The sequence below is a fragment of the Pantherophis guttatus genome, chromosome 1, assembly GCF_059756535.1.
Source record: "Pantherophis guttatus breed Tessera chromosome 1, ASM5975653v1, whole genome shotgun sequence".
Classification (NCBI taxonomy): Eukaryota; Metazoa; Chordata; class Lepidosauria; order Squamata; family Colubridae; genus Pantherophis; species Pantherophis guttatus.
The window spans coordinates 265,488,126-265,502,347 of NC_142063.1; the positions used below are offsets into that span (position 1 = coordinate 265,488,126).

General features: G+C 37.8%; 2 protein-coding genes across 4 annotated transcripts in view; one reads left to right on the forward strand and one right to left on the reverse strand.

Moving 5' to 3' along the window:
- LOC148116845 (uncharacterized) overlaps positions 1 to 13,647 on the reverse strand; it is a 40,900-nt gene extending 27,253 nt beyond the window's left edge. Inside the window, exon 1 of the mRNA XM_087882849.1 lies at positions 13,480 to 13,647. The gene's annotated coding sequence lies outside the window, so the exon portion shown is untranslated. The remainder of the gene's footprint in view (positions 1 to 13,479) is intronic.
- The window catches only part of ESR1 (estrogen receptor 1), a 230,329-nt gene that overhangs the window by 99,887 nt on the left and 116,220 nt on the right, over positions 1 to 14,222 (forward strand). The window lies entirely within an intron of this gene.

Genomic DNA, 14,222 nt, shown 5'->3' on the forward strand with positions numbered 1-14,222 from the left:
GAGGAGGGGGACTTATTTTTCAAAGCAACTGAAGACAAAACAAGAAACAATGGATGAAAACTGCTCAAGGATCCTAAGCAAGACTCCATGCCTGCAAGGTAGTTTGATCATGGATATGACGTTGGTATTCTGGAACCTTGTTCTGGTCTACATACATTTTTATGTAGGCATTTGGCAAGAGTACATTAAGAAAAAAGTATAGTACATAGCAGTCCAAAAATCATAGTGAACGCTCATGCAGGGAAGGTGGAAAGAATCATGACTAATCATTGAAGGAGTCAAAGGAATTAAAAAAGGTAATAACAATAGTACTTAGACTTGTATACTGCTTGATAGTGCTTTAGAACTGTTTACAATGTCAACATATTGCCCCCAACAATCTGGGTCCTCATTTTACCAACCTTGGAAGGATGGAAGGCTGAGTCAACCTTGAGCACATCAAGATCGAACTCGTGGCTGTGGACAGAGTTAGCCTGCAATACTGCATTTTAATCACTGTGCCACTAGGGCTCAATCAACTACTCATTTATATTATAAATAATGTAGAGGAAATTCTGAAAAGTATTCAAGAGACCCTTTTCCCCCTGTGACAAAATTGACTCCCAATGTAAACATGAATTTCTATGTTTACATATTGCTTTGATTTTAATAAAGGCAAAAAATGAATACTGATGGATTATAGAAAACAATGAAATAGCAAACCTGAAAGTGAGGGATTGGTACTAATACAGGTAGTGTTCAATTTACAACAGTTCATTTAGTGACCATTTGAAGTTAAATGACACTGAAAAAAGTGACTAATCACCATTTTTCACACTTATGACCATTGTATTATCCCCATAGTCACTTAATCAAAATTCAGATGCTTGGATGCTTGGCAACTGACTCATATTTATGACGATTGCAGTGTCCCAGGGTGACCTTCTGACAAGCAAAGTCAATGGGGAAGCGAGAGTCACTTAACAACCATGTTACTAACTTAAGAACTACAGAGATTCACTTAACCACTGTGGCAAGAAAGGTTGTAAACTGGGACAAAATTCACTTAACAAATGTCTCACTTAGTAACAGAAATGTTGGGCTCAATTGTGGTTGTAGATCGAGGATTACCTGTAATCATTTTTATTACACATACTGAATGTCTACCAAATTGCTGTCCTTTTTAATGTAGGTAATGAGGAAATCAGTAGGCTTAATTAGACATTCACTTACCCAGAGTTATCCATTACATCTCATATACAGTATATGTTGCAGATCTGTTCTTATTTTCTTTTATTGCCTACAGTTTTAATAGGCCATGCCATACACCCATCCATTCATCTATTGTACAAGGTTGCCTAACTCCATAATGATGAGATATATCCTATTTCAATATACCTCAATATAACGTCAATATAAAGACGTCAAACAGTATCCTTGCTTTTAGAATTTGGAATTAACTATCCTATGAAAAACTTCAATTGCCTGAAAAAGATATTACTTCTCTTCATCTTTAAGAGGGTATTACTAGTTATCAGCAATATGTGGTAAAGCCTGTGGGGATCCCACTGGGTTTTTTTTCTCTCTCTAGAATTTAGATTAATGAATTCTCCTCCAACTTGATATCTAGTCAAGGGTCCTTCTAGATTTTGAATTGATGGAACTGTAGTTCAATGGATATTGAGAAAATTAAGTTAGGAAAAGTTCTTTTCCCTGGTTGGGCAATAGCTTGCCTGTTTGCTTTAGATGCAGATAGATTTGCTTGCTTCTATCAGTTCACTATATATGATCAGATGTTTCATAATGTCCATAAACTTAACATTTATCAGCAGCATTTATTTCGTATTGAAGAAAACATTGCTTTTTCTGATTCAGCAGGAAATAAATCAGTTGAACGGGAAACTATTTGAGTGGGGAAACTCAAGAGAACATTTTTAAATTGAATATGGACAAAAGTTGGTTTTCATTAAAATTGACCTAGATACTGAATGTCCTATAAAATCATACAGTAACTTTGAAATAATGTGATTAAAGATCATTGAATTAATGATTAAAGGCTAATTAGGCTAATTAAGTAGATTACGCTACACAGATTATCCATGTTAAAAGGGTTTTTATAAAACATAGCAAAAAGAAATAGCCCCAAAACATTCAGAGTTCAGAAACATGGATTTTCGTACAAAAATGCTGGACCTTGTTTTTTTAAAAAATTTAAATATGAGAATTAATCATGCTTGTTTAAATACTTCTGTGTATTGTGACCTTAATCCAGAGGTGTCAAACTCAAGACCTGCGGGCCAGATCTGGCCCACGGGGTGCTTAAATCTGGCCCAAGGGCTGCCCTGGAAATATCAAATGACCAGCCCGCGGTGCCTCTGGTGGCTAAAACAGGCTGCGTGCGGCCCTCCTGCACCTCGTTTTCACCCTCCATGGCCTCCTGCAGTACTCTGCTGGCTGAAAACTGGCCCAAAAACTGCAGGAGGCCATGGAGGGTGAAAACGAGGTGCACATGGACCCCGTGCCCCATTTTGGCCAGCAGGGTGCTGTAGGAGGCATCTGCCCCCCCACCAGCCCATGGACTACAATGCTGATCTGGCCCTCTTAAGAAATCCAGTTTGAGACCCCTGCCTTGATCCATGATGCAGCCATGGAAAAAAAAATAGTTTAGAATTTGAAAACGTCTGTAGAGCAAGAATATCTTTATGCTGAAGTCAAAGGAAAAAAATACTCCAAGTTGTATCATATTGATTGGATCGAGGGTTGTTAAGTATTTGTAAAATACCTATATACACATATGAACTGTTTCTGTCTTCTTGATTGCTACTAATGTGCAATTAACATAAGGCATCTCTACAAGCACCCTTTGCACTGCTTCAGTATCCGTCTCTATTCAGCAGCTGACCTGATTTATTCTGGCTCAGTTTCTAGCAAAAGCCCTGGACTGCTGCAGAAGTTCTTATTGTCTCATTGGTGGAATGTAGTTGGTGGAACCCATTCTGCCTCCTGACACCTCTTTCTTCCCCAGACATATGAAGCTACTGTAAATGATTTCTTGAGCAGAGAACAAGAAATTCTCAACACTTGTCAGTGTTGCAGGCTTCCATCCCTCCAAATGCTCAGGGTTTTTTTTGCAAAGTACCAAATGCCAACCAGAGCATGAAGTGGAAAGTACAATGATTGGATGCCATTTTTATACCCTCTTCTTGGCCAGCTAATTGGGTGATGATATTGCCTCTTGTGCTGCTACCAGAATTTTTTGATTGGTGACAGAGAACACAACCATTGGCCTGCTTTGCAATAGCTTTTGAGGTTTGGAAAGTGAAAATAACCATGGAATAGAAGGGACTTTGAAAAACAATGATTACAGAGGAGAATAATGATCAAAGGCCAAATGTTTATTATTTTATTGGTTTATACAGGCCTCAATGAATTTTCATTCATCATTCCTGACCATTAAAATCATATTCAGCTGTGTGTAAAATTGCTTGTATGAGTGGTTTGTCACACAATGCAAGAGAAAAACACTCCTCTAAGATTGCTATAATGTGATTTTATGACAATGTAAGAAAGGTCAGAAACATGCTGTTCTGAGTTTGCAGCTCCTGGATTATACCATTTTATGACTAGAGAACATATATCACCTGAAAACATATTGTAAGAATCAGGCTGAGGGGAAAAAAACCATTGACTAAAACTTTAGTTGGTTTTTGGGAGCGAGGCAGAATCTTCAAAATAAATACGTACCGTATTTTTCGCACTATAAAATGCACTTTGCCTCCCCTCCCAAAGAGTGGATGGAAATGTCTGTGGGTCTTATAGAGTGAATGTTGCTGAAGCCCACCCCCCACCTTTTGGCCATTTTTGGCTTTGTGCACCCTGTTCTCAGCCTCTGTGCACCCTGTTTTCGGTGTCCGCATGCCCCATTTTCAGCCTCTGTGTGTCCCATTTTTGGCCTGTTCCAGGCAGCGGGGATCACTACCGCCACAGCCTATTGCTGCCGATTGCTGTTGTTTGCTGCCAGCACTAGGCAGCGCCACCGATCAGGGGTGGGGGCGATAGGTGGCTGCAATCAACAGTGATAGGCGGTGGTAGCAGTGATAGGTGGTGGTGATCGGTGGTGATCGGCGGCAATCCCCGCTGCCTGGAACAGGACCCAAAACGGGATGCACAAGGCCAAAAACGGGATTGGCGGAGGCCGAAAACAGGGCACATGGCTGAAAACAGGATGCGTGGAGGCGGCGATAGGCAGTGGCAGCAATGGGTGGTGGCAATCTCTGTAGCCTAGAACAGCTGATTGGCGGTATTCTGGGAGGCTGATCCAACCACCCATCAGCTACTCATACTAAATCAGGCTAACGTGCTGAAGCTGACCAGGCTGTTTGCGGTTTGCTGCAAGGACACTAGCCAGATGAATACCGATGGATGCTGGGAGGCAGAGGCAGATTTTTTTTTTCTTGTTTTCCTCCCCAAAAGCTAGGTGCATCTTATGGTCCAGAGCATCTTATAGTGCAAAAAATATGGTAAATAAATGGAATCATTCTTAAATGTTTTGGTTTTTTTCTGCAGAATAGGAAAGCTATCCCTAAGTCATAGAAAACTCTGTTTCTCTGGGAATTAAGTGGTTTTAGATCATTGGAAACACTCTATTCCTTACTGAAGTAAAATTTGAGAAGAAATTTCTATTCTGTCGGGAAAAGAGATGAAGTAGGAAAGAATTATCTAATATTTACTTATTAAACAAATTTATGTAGCCACCCAACTCACACATAGGTGACTCTGAGTGACTTAACAGGATTTAGAAAATCAACCATATAATAGTTTATTATATGGTTTGATTTTTGGCTGTTTAAACTATAATAGTTTATTATAAAAAAGCCCCCCCATCCCCCACAACAACAATACAATCAAATCAGACACTTAATTGTCTCTGTCTCCATTTGTGGTCCCCAGGCCTACTGACAAATCTACATTTTTAAAGGACTTTTTGGCAGAGAAACAGGGTGGGGATCAACTGTGCCTTGGGGGAATGATAGTTCATAAAGAAAGGGCCGCCACTAAGAAGTCCCTTTTTCATGAGCTTACCAGATGTACATCCCTAATTGATGGGACCAATAACATCCCTTCATTCCCATCCTGATGGGTCAATAGGTGCAATACGGGAGAGGCGGTCCTTCAAATAGCCTGGTCCCAAGTCATATAGGATTTTAAAGGTGGCAATCAGCACCTCGAATTCTTGAAATGAAGGGTTTTTTGTCCTCAAGTACAGATATCTCCATAGATGTGTTTATGTAAGATAGCAACAGATTCTATGAAAGTAGTTTCTGATATATATTTTTTTTGGCTAGTTTTATCCTAGTGTGAAGCAGTCAGCTTAAAAGCAGCTAGATGTGGCTATTTTAATACACCACAGTGAAGGCTGCATTCATGCTCCTGCACAGTCTGAAGAACATTTTCAGTGTTAAATCTGAAGCAGTGCACAGCCCTGCTTTTTACTGATAAGCAATCATGCATCCCTGAGAAATGTTGAGTAATATGAATGGTTAACAAACAAACATTAATATTCATTGTGTCTGGAATGAAAACCAAAATCTCTTGTTCCATTTATGCCTAGTTTCCTATGGTATAATTTTAGGTCAGCTGCCTGTTTCTCATACCCAACTGAGCTTTATTCTGATGCAACTGGGCCAGGAGCAATAAAGAGATAAGGGAGGTTTTACTCTTTGTTAATACTGTTTTTAAAATTGTTTTTACATGTTGTTAGCTGCCCAGAATTACATTTGCAAGATGGCAGCCATATTAATAAATAAAATAAATTCCCTTAGGAAAAGATATTTTAGCCTGGGATTATTTTATGTTTAATTCATTTTTTTGTTTGATATCTACTTATGTTTAGTGAATATGACTTTCTTCTTCTTCTTGGACTTTTATAATTACACTAGCACATCTTTCCTAATGCCTGCATTGCCAGATTGTTTATTATTTTTTTGTAATAGAGGTGACGTGCATTTCCTTATGGCTATTCCAATTGGCATGGATGTTTAGTTTTTGAATGTCAACCCTACACTGTAGACTAGATTAAGAAACCAATGTCATATAGGTCAGGATGTAAAAGCTATAGAAACAAAATGTTGTGAGTCTGAATGTGTTTTCCCCCTTGCTCCCTTTATTTCCGTGTAAACTCAGGAGCGGCTTATCTGAGATGTTTTTTCAAGTTACTTTCTTGGCCTGGGCTCAAGGCCTTTTTATCTGACCACAGCTCTTCCTCCTGTCTTTCAAGACCATTCCTTGTGTCCTCTAAATTGAGGTTCCTCACAATCCAGTTTTCTTGGATTTTTTTGCCAAGATTTTAGGAATGCTCAAAGGAAACACTTGTTTTATTTCCCTTTGCATCGATGTCAACATTTTCAATCCTTAGTTTGTAGCTAGGAGAAATGTATAAAATACCCCAGCAGGATCCTGATTACAGAATCTGTTTCATGACTGATCTCAACAATATATTTGTCAACTGATCCATTCTCTCACCGAATGGCAATATTGGTAGCCCAAGCCCCATTATGCAAATTCAGATTATGATCTGAAGTTAAAAAATAATAATAAAACCCTAAAATTCTTGTGAGGACTCATGGAATGCCAACATCTTGTGAGATTTCTGTCACTTATGAGAATTTTGCTAATCTCATATGATATCTCAGAAAGCTGGCATGTTTTTGCAATCTTGTGTGACTATTTCAGTTGGTTGCCGGAAGAGTGCCTCTTGGGGTACAGGACATTTCCTGAAGCTTACAGGACCTTGTTGCCAACCTTGGATGCAATACATCCACCAAACTCAAAAAATGACAATACAAAAATTGTATTGGTGTTAAATATGCAATACTGGGCTGTTACCCAGGATACAGAATAACAGTATAATCTCCTGTATCCTCTGATCATATAGCATGGAATTATATAATGTTATTTTGACAGACAGCAAAATGAAGGTATGTATTGGGACATCAGTTCAAATTGTGCTGGTGCAAATAAAGTAGGGCAGTAATATATCAATGGTACAGGAAATACTTCACTTCACTTTTTTCCCCCCTGCTTCTGAGAGCCAGGAGGACTTTGTCCAACATTTCTGTGGAATTCAAATAACCACAGAAACTTTTTAGCAACTGTTTTATTTTCAGAGCTAAACCAGACGTGACATAAAACTGTATATCTCCTTTCCTCAGTAGATTCCCTCTCCGCCCAAAATGAAAAGCAACCATGAAATTTTCAGACGAGAACAGAAAAGCAGCTGGAATGAGGCTGATTAATTTCTCTCCTCATTCTTCATTCAAATTCTCCACTTCTAAACTCCAGTCCCACCCATTAAACAAGATCGTTTTCCAAATTTCTGTCAATATTGTTTATCTGCACTATCCACTTTTAAAAATTTCATGCTACGATTGCTCTTAATGTGTGTTAATAAATTCATAGGCAAATCCTTGTTGGATCTTAAGGTAAATGTCAACTGCTTTGGTGAGATTTTTGTTCTTTTCCTGTGTTTATGTTAGTCAATTAGAATGGATACCACTTGATAAAAGGCATCCACAAAAGAGATTTAAAACAAGATGAGAGCCAGTTGGGCCCACAATACTCAGCAAGTATTGTGGGCCCAACTGGCAAAGGAAAGCTGAAAACCATATTGGTTGGAAACATGCAGAAGAGGCCTTCATCCTGCAGTGGATAGATAATGGCTAAAATGATGATGAATGATGATAGTTAGTCAATTGTGTGCCTTCCATTAGCTGTTCTTATATTTTCATAAATTGCAGAAACAATGTGACCACCAAGCCATCTTGTCCAATTATACGGATTCAAAGCCAAAAAGAAGTATGACTTATGAAGTAACTTCACAAAATTGGTGAATGTCCTCATTGCACCTTTGCTAGAAAGTAGAACATCTATCTAAGATATGGAAAATGCATTTTAAACATCGCATATTTTGATACTTCGGTCTGAAATACGACAAGATTAAGGTCATGCTTAGACCCTTCCACATCAGTTCAGGTTAAAATGCAAATAGCTCTAGTTTTAGTCATAACAGAGATTAAATAGACAGGATTTAGAATAATAGCATAGCTTCATTTTATTTTTTAAACCACACTTGCCATGTTAGGGACAGTTATTAACAAACATGTAGAATTACTTACAATATATTTTAATTTTCTAAGATATTTCTGGCTACTTTGACTAGGTCTTCCTCCTGTATGTCATTCAGTCTGCCCACCCCCTTCCATTTTTCTTTCCAAATATTCCAAAAGATGAAAACTTAATATCTTTGCCTGTGGGAAGGTATTCTCCTCTTTACAAATGTTTCTATACTCCTGTCAACTTTCATCTTATCATGTAGAAACCCTCCCCCCTGCTCCCCCCCCCATGGCTCCATTCTGTCAGCAATTGACACTTGAATTCAATATTACACAAAATGATGTTAATTTTCTTTCTTCTTCTCCAAATGCAGTTTTCAGGAAGGAAGGTCTTCAGTAGTGAGAAAAAGTTAGGCAAGATTTCAAAAGACCTTGCATATATAATGGATATAGGCAGTGGTGGGATTCAAGTAATTTAACAACCAGTTCTCTGCCCTAATGATTTCTTCCAACAACCAGTTTGCCAAACTGCTCAGAAAGTTAACAACCGGTTCTCCCGAAGTAGTGCGAACTGGCTGAATCCCACCACTGGATATAGGTCTGTAATGGTATAAATCTATAGATTTGGAACCTTTACAGTAAATATTTGTTTACAGAACTCATAGCAATAGCAATAGCAATAGCACTTAGACTTATATACCACTTCACAGTACTTTACAGCCCTCTCTAAGTGGTTTACAGAGTCAGCATATTGCCTCCAACAATCTAGGTCCTCATTTTACTGACCTCAGAAATGGGTAATCAGCATAAGTTGCTACATATATATATTTACACCCACACCCACACACCCACACATATTCAACTTCTATAAGACATGGCCATGAATTAATAAAGCAATAGTATGATGGTGCTGTAAAAGATCAGAAATTCTCTGTTGAATATATGCATCTAATTTTCAGAAAGAGATAAAGAATGGATGGCCAGGGCCAGGGTATCTTCGAGACCGCCTTCTACTGCATAGCTCCTAGCGACCGGTAAGATCGCACAGAGTTGGTCTCCTCAGGGTCCTGTCAGCTAAACAATGCCGGCTGGCAGGCCCACGGGGGAGGGCCTTCTCTGTGGCTGCCCCAGCTCTCTGGAACCAGTTACCTCCTGAGATCGGGACTATCCCCACCCTATTGGCCGTCCAAAAAGCGGTGAAGACTTGGCTCTTCCGGCAGGCCTGGGGCCATTGATCTCGCTCTTGCGATTTGGCGAGATCCAGCCATGAATGGTGTGAATGGGTTTTAATTGGTTTTCATGGTTTAACTTTTAATGTTTTATATATGGTTTTTAAATGCATTGTAAGCCGCTTTGAGTCTTTGGAGAAAGGCAGCATACAAGTTGAACAAATAAATAAATAAACTAAATATCTTCTACCTTAGCAAATCTATTTAGAAATGGTACATCATTTTCACCCCCCCTTCTTAATCAATTGTTTTTAAAAATAAATATGAAATATATTTTCAGCAAAACAGAGTTAACTAGAACAGCTGGAAAACAACAACTGATTTCAGAAGGGACCAAAGTATCTATTATATGCAGATAATAATGGCAGCCTTATTATATTACAATAAGAAAAAAAAATATCTAAAAGGTTTATCTGGGATCAGACTAGTAATAAGCAAATCCTTAAGGGAGGGGTGGAAGGAAGCACTAAAGAAACCGTTTCCCGCTGTTTTTGGAGGGGCAGGAAATACCTTCTTTATTTAAAAAACAAACACCAAACTAAAGCTTGGAAAGCAGTGCTAATAATTAAAAGAAAGTATGAAAGCTAAAAGCTTTCTTCTCATTTCAAAAGGAATGTAGGGAGTGTATTACCTATCAGTAGATGTGTACTGTAATACATGGAAGCAAATTGCGCAAAAAATGGACCCTTTGATCTTCCAAATACTTGGCTTTGAAACTTTTCCTCTTGTTTAAGAGATTTTGGATATGTTTTTTTTTTTTAAATACAACCTGTAAATAGTAGCAGACATGAATTGTTTTTTTGGTATATGATCTGATACCAGAGCAATCTGTCATAAATATTGAAATGTGCTATGTGCTCAACATGGTCCAAGAGAAAGGTTCAGAAACCAATCTAAGGGCTGGATTGTAAATTCTGATTTTTAAAAAATTATTATTATTATTATTTTGTATTTTAGGAACCTTCTGGGTTCTGTGTCTCTGTCTTTGGAACAATTACAACATTAACAGTTAAAATGACAATTTTGTTCATGTTTATTTAGTCATTCCTCTCTATCTATTACAGATAAATGTAAACATTTGCAACCTGGAATAAAGAATCCTTTGCCTTAGTTGCATCCAGATTTCATTTTAAGCTAACTATGAAAATGGAGTTCCAACCAACTCCTATGGATAGAACTTTTCATGTTAATCTCTGCCACATCTTTGTGCTGTCTAACATGCTTTAAAACATTAGGCTACTTTTAAAGGATACTTTTACTGATCAAAATCATGTAAGACTAGTACAGATAGTCCTCGACTTACGACCATAGTTGACCTCCAAATTTTCTAAGTGAGACATTTGTTAAGTGAATTTTGCTCCATTTTATGACCTACCTTGTCACAGTTGTTAAGTGAATCACTGCAGTTGTTAAATTAGTGACCCAGTTAAGCGAATCTGGCTTCCCATTGGCTTTGCTTGCCAGAAGATTACAAAAGGTGATCACATGTACCCAGGATACTGCAGCTGTCATAAATATGAATCAATTCCCAAGCATCTGAATTTTGATCATGTGACCATGGGGATGATGGTCATAAGTCTGAATGTTGTTTGCATGACCATGGAGATGCTGCAATGGTCATAAATGTGAAAAATGATCATATGTCATTTTTTTCAATGCTGTTGTAACTTTGAACACTCACTAAATGAATTGTTGTAAGTCAAGGACTACCTATATAATAAAGGAATGACAGATGTACTGAGACATTAACAAGATTTGGATAACTGTTAATTGCATTTTACTGGAAGCATTCACAGAATGCCATCTTTTATTTTAGTTTTAGTTCTGTGCACTCTGGAGATGTTCCACTGTATTCAGTGAAGCTTCCTTCTAAATTGGTACAGTAGGAGTGAACTCTTCTGGTCCTATTAATGGCTACTATGAGAAGATAAGTTTTGGCTCCAAGATGCTTATAGTTCAGGTCAATGTCTTACATAGGAATAGAACAGAGCAAATGTGGAAAATAAACTTATTTACTTAGTTATTTTTACATTATCACAATGAATCATTTAAGCTCTTGAAATGTTCAGTTTTCCGGATACGGTATATAAAATGGATCTTTCAGGACAATACTGGTATTGCAAAAGCATTTATTCTACCTCTTAAACCCCCCTCCCCTTGATATGGTGAGGCAGTGCTTTAGATCAGGGGTCTCCAGACTTGGCAACTTTAAGACTTGTGGACTTGAACTCCCAGAATTCCTCAGCTGGCTGGAATTCTGGGAGTTCAAGTCCACAAGTCTTAAAGTTGTCAGGTGTGGAGACCCCTGCTTTAGATGTTGGATTAGGACTGGCGAGTCCCAGGATCAAGTCCACCCTTAGCCACAAGAGTTCATGGGATGACTTTGGGACAGTCATTCTCCCTCTTAGTCAGCCCACCTCACAGAGTTAGGGTTATTGTGGAGATAAAATGACAGACCATGTAATCTATCTTGAGCTCCTTGAGAAGAGATGTAATATAAGCCTAACAACTAATAAATAAATAAATATCACCACCCTATTTTTTTGCTGATATCTCTGATATGAGATCTCTGGTTCTCTTCACCATATTAACAATTTAAAGAGTATGTCCTCATTCTTGGTATATATTATATATATTATATATTATATATATTATGGGATTCCCAAGTACCTATAATTTTTATGAACTGAAAAATTCTACAAATATAAAAGATTATTTACAAATGATTTACGAAATTACAATAACTGTAGAATTGTTATAATAATGATAATGTTGTAAATTGGAATTTTTAATAGGTTGAATTCATCCCTTCCCCACCATCTTATTTTTTTAAAACTCGGTTGTAATATCATACCATATTATTTTATGCAATTTATTTGTTAGTTACCATTTTTTTGCTTTTATCTTCTTTCCTGTTTTTCTCCCTACACTTATGATTACTCTTCATAAATATGTCTTTTTGCCATATGAAACGTTTGTTAGTATTCAATTTATCTCTTGGCCTTTTTTGGATCGGCAGAGAATCCACATTCGATAATGCATTTTTAATTTGTTTTGGATGACAGACCAATCCCACAGTCAATTATTAATTCAAGTTTATAAATGCACTCTGTCTGGCCCTGGCTCATGTAAGGTTTCAGTGATTAGTGAACCTCAGTATAGTTTGAAAAACGTTGTGCAAGTTTTGGTATTTTATAAAGGGCAGAGGTAAGCTGCTTTTGTAAGTCAGGGGTCAGTAGTTTTATGTCCCTTTTTCTTGTCAAGGATCCATTTTCCTTATAAAATCTAGTCTAGATAGATTTTTAGGCTACAATCTTTGCTTGGTTTGAGATTAAAACTATTGAATATAGTGAGTCTTCTTTTTACATAAACATGTATAGATCGTACAGCTTTATATACTAAAGAATACCAATTTTATTTTGTGTTAGGAAAAGTGAATATTATCTCATTTTAAATAGTTGTATATCATTTCTATACATCATGTACATCATTATCTAATATTTAATTGGTTGCACATCATTATGGTAAAAACCTAACATTAAATTACGGCAGTCAAAATAGTTTCTTGCAAAGTAAAATGTTACAAAAAGGAGGAAGCGTTTGCAATTTCCTTTCACATATCACTTACCTAGGAAAACCTGGATAGATCTCTTATACACACGGTAGGGGGCATTTAGATATATCAGGGGATAAGCAAAGACCAAACAAGAGTCTGAAAATTGTATCACAAAAAAACAAACGCATCCTCTGATCATCTTAATGATCACTCGAAACCATATACCCAGAGGTGACCTGCCAAATAAACTCAGTTATGGCAGTGTAAAACCAGTAAGGTTTTACACTGGTAAGGTAAGGTAAGGTAAACCTTTTATATTGTAAGGCAGAAAGTTCCAAGAGCAAAACCTTGAACCTAGCTAGCCAACCAGTGGGTTGTTTCATCACTGGTGTACTGTGTATTTAACCAAGAGCCCAATGTCTCCAATTGGCAGCTGTATTCGCACAGACTGCAGCTTCTGGACCATACTCAAAAAGGAGCCTAACATAAATCACATTTACAGTAAAGCAAAAATGAGGTATCCAATACAGGTAAGGTGGACTTCACCAGTTGGTAATAGTTTCTAATAACATCATGAATCTAGGAGCTTTCCTAAAAGACCTACTTGTACTTTCTGAGGAAGTAGAAGCCCAAATTGGCAAGAATAGGCTGAGAATTTACACAACCCTTGGGAAAGTCCACACTTTGCCATGTGTCCACATTCAGGAACTTTCCACTGACAATCTCTTCTTTGCCAGGGTTCCACTTCAACTTGATAATGTTCTGCCAGCCTGTGAGTGCAACTCCTGAATCAAACATAAAGAGAAATAAAGGCAATTTGTACTTTCCTTTGGCCTCTCCTGCTTGAGCAGGGGGCTGGACTAGAAGACCTCCAAGGTCCCTTCCAGCTCCTATCCTATCCTATCCTATCCTATCCTATCCTATCCTATCCTAGCCTAGCCTAGCCTAGCCTAGCCTAGCCTAGCCTAGCCTACCCTACCCTACCCTACCCTACCCTACCCTACCCTATTATTGCCAAAGCTAAACTTCTACCACCTCTTAACTGAGTAGAGGAAGTCACAAGAGATTAGCCTACTCAGTGTTGCCCTCAATGTCACCAAATACCAGTAATTTTCAGGCTGGGCATAGCATTATTTTAAAGGGGAGGATGTTGCATGGGTACAATCACTTAATGCATTTCCTTGCTGTCTTAATCATCTCCATCTGACTTACTGGCATTTGAAAAACATTTTTCCAGTACCAAATCATTGGTTAAGGAATAATATAAACAAGAAAGGTAGCATGATGGTCAAATTTCCATTGACTGGAAAAGACCTAGAATTTAAACCCTAGAACAGATATGCAGTA